Source organism: Neofelis nebulosa, chromosome 2 (genome assembly GCF_028018385.1).
Source record: "Neofelis nebulosa isolate mNeoNeb1 chromosome 2, mNeoNeb1.pri, whole genome shotgun sequence".
In the NCBI taxonomy this organism is placed as follows: domain Eukaryota; kingdom Metazoa; phylum Chordata; class Mammalia; order Carnivora; family Felidae; genus Neofelis; species Neofelis nebulosa.
The window spans coordinates 206,191,007-206,200,269 of NC_080783.1; the positions used below are offsets into that span (position 1 = coordinate 206,191,007).

Consider the following 9,263-nt stretch of genomic DNA (forward strand, 5'->3'; position numbering starts at 1 on the left):
GCCCCCAAAATTGCAAATATCCTTAAACTGCCTATCAACAAAACAAATGGGATTGTAGCCGAAATCTTGCTTATGCTTTCTTCTACAGCCTATCTTCTTCTACTCCTTAACGCAAATTAACACAGCATTCTTGCGTTCTACCTCCATCTCTCCCCCTGGTTTTTTTTTTTTTTAAATTTTTTTTTTTCAATGTTTTTTATTTATTTTTGGGACAGAGAGAGACAGAGCATGAACGGGGGAGGGGCAGAGAGAGAGGGAGACACAGAATCGGAAACAGGCTCCAGGCTCCGAGCCATCAGCCCAGAGCCTGACGCGGGGCTCGAACTCACGGACCGCGAGATCGTGACCTGGCTGAAGTCGGACGCTTAACCGACTGCGCCACCCAGGCGCCCTCCCCCTGGTTTTGTCTGCTCTTCATGTGGTCTGTTCTCAAGCTCTTCAGTTTCCACAAGGAACAGCCAACAGTGATAATGTATTTAGCTGAAAAGGTCGGCTGTGGCTTAAAATCCAACACTAGATGGTTTCACACTGCCACGTGAAACAGAATGGACACAGGTATGCCTGACACTGCTCCCCCAGCTCCGTAGGGTCTGCAACAGATCTAGCCAGTCGAGAGCAGCCTCATCCATTCAATTCAGTGTGGCACACAAATACTTCTGTCTGCCTTGATTCGAAAAGAATTAGGAAACACTACAGTAAAGTGTACACTACACAAGGATACTGCTGGTGAATTTCTCCTACAGCATATAGTTTAAGAAAAGTTGTTGGAGAAAAATTCCATCTAGTCCTTTAAAAAAAGCACTAATTTTTTCCAGGATGGCAACTAAATAAGACCACATCTTAGTTATTAATGTTTTCCCTTGAGATTAAAGATATGGTTTATTTTAGTAAAGAAAATATTTCTTACATTTGACCAGCTAGATGCCAACTTTGTATTTCACCTGTTTTCATAACCAACAATTACATGAATTATCCTGATCATATGCTCTTCATTACAATGTTTTCAATAAAACCTCATTTCTTGAGTTCAAAAGTGTAATTGATAAACCAAACTAGAATTTAAGATTTAGTTATTTCCAAGTGGACGATGGCACTTAAAAACTTTAAACTGTTGATAGCGAGCACAGAAACAAGGTGATTCTACACAACAGGCAAGAAACTATAATTTCTTTAAAAGCCAAACAGGTTCCACTCACTCTCAAGATTATGATCCTTGCAATAAATTCTGGTACACTGCCTAAGAGAAACCTGTTCAGGAGCCCCTGGGTGGTTCAGTTGCTTAGGCATCCAACTCTTGATCTCAGTTCAGGTCACGGTTGTGGGATTGAGCCCCTAGTCGGGCTCCAGGCTCTGCTTGGGATTTTCTCTCCCTCTCTCTCTGCCCCGCCCTTGCTGGCACTCGTTCTCACTTTCTCTCTCTCAAAATAAATACATAAACTTTAAAAATAAATAAAAGAAAGCAGGGGCCTCTGGGTGGTTCAGTCAGTTAAGCATCTGACTCTTGGTTTCAGCTCAGGTCATGCTCTCTAGGGTTTCGTGAGCTCAAGCCCCACATCGGGTTCTGTGCTGGCAGTGCAGAGCCTGCTTGGGATTTTCTCCCTCCCTCTCTCACTGCCCCTCCCCGACTCATTCTCTCTCAAAATAAATAAATAAACTTAAAAAGATTTCAAAAAATAACAAAAGCAACCAATTTATACTTACGTAGGGGGAAAACAGAAATAAAGCACGCTACACTGTTTCTGAAATCCCTTAAGATATCACTCGAGCAGTCCTAAAGAGGATGCTCCAAACTTTAATGTGCATAAAAATCACGTGGGTATCTTGCTAAAATGCAGATTCTGATTCAGGAGGACTGGGATGGAGCTCCAGGTTGATCTTATGCTGCTGGTCCATAGTCCACACACTGTATTTAACTTTACACCCTTGTTTACATCACACTGATTAAGACAGTGGACAAAAACTTACAACAGTCAACAATCTCCATTTAATAATTTTTATGGTTTGGGGGCACCTGTGTGGCTCAGCCCGTTGAGCAACCGACTCTTGATTTCGGCTCAGGTCATGAGATAGAGCCCAGAATCGGCTGTGAGCACAAGAGCCTGCTTGGGTTTCTTCTCTCTGCCCCTTCCCTGCTTGTCGCGCACACCGGTGCACTTCCTCTCGCTCTCTCTCTTTCTCTCAAAATAAACACTTAAAGATGGTAATAATAATAATTTGTATGGTTTCATGAGATTAATCTGGGGGAGGGATGGCTATTAAAATATTGATTTGGGGGAAAACTCAGCTTCTCAAATATGGAGCCTAAGAGACCCTGTAATAATAACAAGAACAAACACCTATAGAACACTCAGTATGTGCCACAGAATTGTCTTAAGTACTTCACACAGATTAACTGATTTGATTCTGGTAACAACTCTGTGAGGTAGGGATTATTACTGGACCTATTCTACAGAAGGTAAACCTGAGTCACAAAGACATTAGGTTGCACACAGATAATAACCCAGGATTAATTAATAACCCTGGATTTGAACCCGGGCAGTCTAGTTCCAGAGTCTAGACCTTTAATTATAACACTAGCAGTCTAGCTGAAGACTCAGCAGCAGAATTAAGATGGCAAATCAAAATGGCTTACTTTTGAAAAAAACAACACAAGTGGTAAAGAACAGAGGAAGCAACAGAGGCGACAGCCAATTATTAGTGGATCCCAGGACTTAACAATACAGTTTTTTCCTATATTAGAAAATGTTCTGGACTTCATAACAGCTACACATCCGAGAATATTTCTCTAAAATATTTTTTTAGAAGAAAACACCTGGTTTCATGGGGCACCTGACTGGCTCAGTCGGAGGAGCGTGCAACTCTTCATCTTGGGGTTGTGAGTTCGAGCCCGACGCTGTGTACAGAGATTACTTAAAAAGAAACCCTTTAAAAAAAAGTTTGAAATAAAAAAAATAAACAAGTCAACAACAACAACAACAAAAACCACCTGGTTTCACTTCACACAACAAGCATTTTGAGACCAATGTCCCAGGGGCAACCAGGACTTACAATAGCACCAGCAGCCGACAGAGCTGAAATAACAAGTAATGAAAACTGCTTTGGCAAAAATATTTTGGACTGAAAGGATGAGTAACTAAAAGTAGAAACTGGTAAGGGACAAAGCACAACATGACCAGGAATCTGATACTGTTGAGCAGAGTGGAAAAAGTGGCAAAAATAAGCTGCTATGCAAACAAAAGAAGCAGAGAAAAGAAGCGAACATTAAAGTCCAAATAATTTTTAGAAAAGTAAGAACTGGTCATTAGGAAAAAACTTTCTAAGCAATGGTGAACAGTCCACACAGTAGAGCTGCAGAAGATACTGGACTGAACAGATGGATAAGATCAAGCCAGAGCAGATTAGTAATCATCACTTCGATGGGCCCGACCATGGATATGGCTGACCAAGCACAAGTCTCAGGAAACACAGTAAACAAGTCTATGGAATATGCAGAAAATGAAAATGTTAACCCTCAGACATCTGAAATTCACTTGTTTGACAAGCATTTCTTGAGATCTGGTATACGTCTGGCACTATTCTAGGTGCTAAGGATATAGGGGTGACCATGCCAGCTCAGATCCTGCCCTCATGTCACTTACATTCTACTGGGGGCACTAAAAGATTTGAAAGAGAACACTGAATAAGGTATTATCATAAAAGCCTAGAGTGAAGCCTTTTAATATAGGAGGATATGTGAAAACTATTTATGGGACGTAAGTTAACAAAATAGTAATCGCTCCTGCCCCCACAGAGGAAGCCCTTATAGACCTCTCAAAAAGACCCTAAGAACACTAAATAAATGCATCTAAAATGTACCTACAAATAAAAGTACAATCTGACTTTTACTTCCAAGAACACCTATACATACCACTCCCAGACAGGCACAGTAAGTTACACTTCAAAGTTTTCCAAATGTGACAGCTTTTGGATCAAAACATTTTATTAGTGTAACCATCTTAAAAATAACTAGAAGTACTTTTCTAATAGACCATAAAGTTCTAAACGGAAAAGTATCTGAATAAAAGAAAACAAATCTTGAAATTGCCAAAAAAAATAAATAAATAAAGATCTGGTCTTGGTGGGCTTTAAGAATTTCACTGAAGTTTAAGCCCCCTGACTACCCTAGCTATAACAATGGCCTTAGATTCCCAAAAAATTAGATTTAACTGAGTCTAGGTTTTTTTGTTTTAATTTTTTTTTTTTAAACATCTTTATTTATTTTTGAGTGACAGAAACGGAGCACAAGCGGGCGAGGGGCAGAGAGCAAGAGGGAGACCCAGAATCCGAAGCAGGCTCCAGGCTCTGGGCTGTCAGCAAAGCAGGACACGGGCTCAAACCCACAAACGGTGAGATCATAACCTGAGCTGAAATCGGACGCTTCACCGACTGAGCCACCAAGGCGCCCCAACTATAGGTTTTGATTAGTATATAAAAACATCTCAAGAGGACGTGATACCTAACTTCTTGAAGAAATTACTGGAAAACAGCTCATTTTTAATACTCAGTTAACTATCCATCTCTCATCTCAGTCTAAAAACTGTAAAATCAGAGGCACCTGGGTGGCTCAGTCGGTTGAGCGTCCGACTTCGGCTCAGGTCATGATCTCACGGTTCGTGAGTTCGAGCCCCGCGTCGGGCTCTGTGCTGACAGCTCAGAGCTGGGAACCTGCTTCGGATTCTGTGCCTCCCTCTCTTCTCTGCCCTCCCCCTGCTCAGGCTCTCTTTCTCTCTCTCTCTCAAAAATAAGTAGACATTAAAAAAAAAATTTAACTGTAAATTCAAACTATTTTCCTATATTTTAAAAAAACGCAAATTGATGTATGTTTAAACTTCTTAAATGTAGAATTCTCAAGAAATAAGGCAGCAGCAGATGTTTTTAAAACAAGATACCACATGACAAAGTGTTTCAGAAGATCCAAGTTCAGTACCTATTCAATCCTCTCCGACACCTACACACCACAAAAAGTTGATTTAAACCTACCACTTCTTTTAAGTGTTTCTTAACAAGCAATGTTCTCTCTACACACAAGAAACAATAGGAAAGTACTTGTTCCAACAAGAACTACCCTTACAACAATGCATTACACAATGGGATCTCATTTGCTTTACAATGCTAACATTTTTCTGTGCTGTATCTCTGTAGTCAATGAAAGACGTACAGTTGGGGATGTACCTAATATTCTGGGGAACAAATACTGCGATCCCAAAAGTCTGAACATGGTACTTAAGTGTTTTTGGGTTAAAAACCCAAAATTCGTTTTTAACTACAAAATTAAAGTGTCTGGCTTTAGCAAAGGTAAGGCGTAAAATGAACTGATTCGCTTTCAGCCACAAAAAAGCGCACGTGAGCCGGCTTAGGTCTGTACCGTGCATCAGTTAAGCCAGGTGGGAGAAGTTAAACAGCCTGGAAGTCATTTTGGACCAGAGAAAAGCTCCCACAAATCCCTTCATTCGACTATAAAAGGATCTTCAAAGTTACTGCCTACACAAGTGGCTGTCGGTATTGTCTTACGCTTTACTCTCTGGCACAAGCTCATCTTGAGGTTTCAAACCTCCCCGGCTTTTAGAGGCCTTTGAGACGGCCGAAAGATTTCACAGCCCCGTCTATGAACATGATGCGTCGGGAAGCTGGCAGGATATGCCACTGAGTGCCCCAAACGAGGCTGCAAAAACGCTGTCTTCATTCGGTGAGTCCCTGACTTGTAGGAGTTAAAACTCTCACCCCTTCTATTGCGATGACGTAATCCTCCACACTGCATTTCTCTTAGACTTAAAGGGGAGGAAAAAACAAACGAACAAAGAACATTTCACCCTAATAAGAGGAATTAAGCAAGCGGCAGAACGACAGTTTCGAGAGGTGGTTAGGTAACTCCCTGAAAGGGAAGCTTCAGCTGAATAAGCAGGGAGAGTTGGAGAAGCAAACGGAAATGGTGCTAGGCACTCAACCTAAGGCCGGAATAAAGGAACCTGGGGAAACAGCTCCCAGGCCCGCCCCGCCGGACGGGGAGTCGGGCCGCGGGGCTGCGGAGGAAAGGGCGTCGCAGGCACAGCCCCGGGGCGGTCCGCTGGCCGCCCCCTCCCCGGCCGCCACTTCCCCGCCGCGCTCGCGATTCCGCTCCCCTCCCCCCGCCCGCCGCAAAATGTCCGCGGCGGCGCCCGGCGAAGCAGGAAGTCCAAGCCCGGGCGCAGGGAGCACACCCGGCCCGAGAGCCCGAGCCACCGGCGGCCGCGAGCTGTTACGCGGTCCCGGCCGGCCGGCCGCCCACCCGCCCTCGAGGCCGGCGGAGCCGGACCGGGGGGGAGGGGAGCCCGGGAGGCCGGGATGGGTGTGACCCCTTCCTTCCGCCGCTGCCCGGTGACAGCCCGGCCCCGCCCGCGCCACCAGGCCGGCACCCCGCGCCCGGGCCGCGCACCTCTCGCGGCCGGGCTCCCCCGCCTGCCCCGCCGCCACCCTCTACCCTCTGCTCCCGGAGAGAACCCGGACCCGCGCTCGCCCGGACGGCGCCGCGCGAGCCAGGCACCCCTTCCCGCGCCCCGCGCTCCCAGGGTTCCCGGGATCCCAGAAGGCGGGGTACCCCCGCGGACGGGGAGAAGCCGGGGGACGCGCGGCGGGGACGGGACAGTGGGGGTGCCGCTCCCGCGGGGAGCCTCGGGCCCCGCACTCACCTCAGCTTCTCAGCCGGGGCGTTGGCAGCACTGCGCGGGGTCTCCTCGGCTGCCGGACAGGGGCACGCGCCTGACGTCAAGACGCAGGCGACGCAGGGTTGGGTGCCCGCGGAAGTGGGAGGGACCCGCAGGCGAGCCCTGGCCGCGCGGTTGGAGGCGGGGCCTGCATTCATCGGCCGCCCCGGCTCGGGCAGATCACCGCGCACGCGCGGGCCAGCGCGGCTGGCTCGCTGCTGGTTCCCTGCTAAGCTTTGCCCCTGTTTCTCCGATGGTCGTGTAGGTAATGGTCCTATAAACAGTCGTTTGCAAAGCGCTGCCACTGACAATGCTTTTGATCTTTTCAACCTTCTGAAGCAAAGTATTTTTCCTATGTTGCAAAAAAGACGGAGGCTATGGCTTGCCTGAGGGGCAGTGTCTTGCCTGGGTGGTCTCCTGCCCACCTCCCTCCCAGGCCTGCATCAGGTCCTCCATGGCGCGCCCGCGCTTTCCATCTGACTATACCACACTGTCCCTAGTTCCAGCCACATCTGCAGTCTTTTGCCTTCGGGACTTCCTCCCTGACGCAAGGCCTCGAACTCCCTGTTTCCTGTGGTTGCCTCCTCTTCATCAGACTTTGGTTGGTTGCCTCTCGGCCCTCGAATGTCACTGCCTTCCTGATCACCCCACCTGTATGTCATCTGTCTTCCCTGCTAGTGTGCAAGCTGCAGGAGAATAGGAACTCTGTGTCTTAGTCTCAGATGTCTCCCAGTGTTAACGGGAAATCGCTTATGTTGTTAATAATAGTTCATTTATCGGTGACCACCACAGCTATTTGGCCAAAAAAGACACCTATTTCCAATACGTCTGATATAATAGTCGTATTTTCTTTTGAGCCTTTCAGTTGCACAAGAATAACTGGATTTTTCAGTGTTTACGATAGGCATGGTGCTAACAGCTTTGCATGTAATAGTAGTTAATGTAATTCACGCAACTACTCTATGAGTTAGGAACTTACGCCCAGGGGTGCCTAGGTAGCTCAGTCAGTTGGGCATCCGACTTCAGCTCAGGTCATGATCTCACAGTTGGGGCTCTGTGCTGACAGCTCCGGGCCTGGAGCTTGCTTCGGATTCTGTGTCTCCTTCTCTATCTGCCCCTCTCCCAGCTCATGCTCACTCTGACTCTCTCAAAAAATAAACATTAAAAAGAAGAAGAAGAAGAAGAAGAAGAAGAAGAAGAACCATTACCCCCATTTACTGATGCATGAACTGAGGCTCAGAAGTGTTAAGGGATTTGCCCAAGGTTGCCAAGCTAGGCAGTGGCAGAGCTGGGACTTGGACCCAAGAGACTGGCCCTAATTGATCACTACACTATCATATTACCCAGCAGGTTAGGAGAAATCAGAAGAGATAAGCTTCAGGTGTAGTCCTATCCCTACTGATACAAACTATTACCATTTTGGTGTACATCTTTCCAGATTTATAGAGATGGAGAGAGATGTACACACATTTATTGCACAAAACAGACTGTGCTCTGCCTTTCCCTTTCAAAACTACATTGTGAATATCTTTCCATCTCAAATGAAACATCATTTTTAAAGGCTGTATTCTCCTGTAAGGGCATTGCAATATATATCTAATCAATCTGCTGTTGGAATTTAGGTTGTTTGGGGCTACTGTAACTTTTGACTGTTGGTAAATGCATAAGCTTAGTTTCATAAACTTGAGGAAAACTGGTTGTGTTTTCTCCCTCTGCAAGACTAGTTGGCGGTGACCTTCCTTTCATCCCGTCTCACAATCCCATGAATGTCCCCAGACAATGTCTGCCCTTTCCATGAGCAGCAATATCTTGATGGGGTGTCACCCAACTGCTTGGCTTTTCCTGCCTCTATTCTGAGGACAAGAACTCACTTAGCACTTTGTCTTTTGTGTTGTCAGGTTTTTGTTAAAATGACCCTCCCCAACCTTTTCACGGTCCCAAAAGGCGGTAGCATTTCTACTGGACCCCAGTCTATCCCTTCCCTTGCTGCCAGCCTAGACCCCAGCCTCTAGAGCCTCCTCCCTACCGCCCCACTGGCTACAGCCACCCCATACTAACAAGAGGAGCAGCCTGGGGGGCTCTGGTTTCCCTTCCCCTGTGGTTACCAGCCCAGTGTCCATTCCTCCTTCTTCTGGCAACAGCACCGCCATTTCTGCAACAGCCCCTTCCCTGATTCTCAAATCCCTGTGGCTCTAGGGGAGAGGATTCTACCCCTAGTTGTGGGGAGAGACGCATGACCTAGGCTTTGCCAATCAGAGAATTCTAGCAGCATTTTCAGGGACAGGCATGTGACCCAATGAGAACCAGTAAGACTCAATTCTGGGACTTTGGTCAGAACTGTCCAGTTGATGAATCTCTCTGCTGAGGGTAGGATGTAACCATGGCACTGCTGGCAACCATCTTCCCACTGCAAGGCCAGAAACTGCTTGAGAAGGAGACCACAAAAGAGGGGGAAAACAGAGCAGGGAGATAGACAGTGAAACCAAGTCCCAGTGGCATTGTTTGAGCCCTTGGATCTAGCCTTACTGCAATTTTCAGTCACAT

General features: G+C 46.7%; 1 protein-coding gene across 2 annotated transcripts in view; it reads right to left on the reverse strand.

Annotated features, from left to right (window-relative positions):
• The window catches only part of CDC42 (cell division cycle 42), a 54,349-nt gene extending 47,526 nt beyond the window's left edge, over nucleotides 1-6,823 (reverse strand). Inside the window, exon 1 of one of the 2 annotated variants that reach the window (XM_058718712.1) lies at nucleotides 6,705-6,822. The gene's annotated coding sequence lies outside the window, so the exon portion shown is untranslated. Of the gene's footprint in view, nucleotides 1-6,704 lie in introns of both variants that reach the window. The other variant, XM_058718713.1, reaches the window with a different exon arrangement.
• Between the last annotated feature and the right edge of the window lie 2,440 nt (nucleotides 6,824-9,263).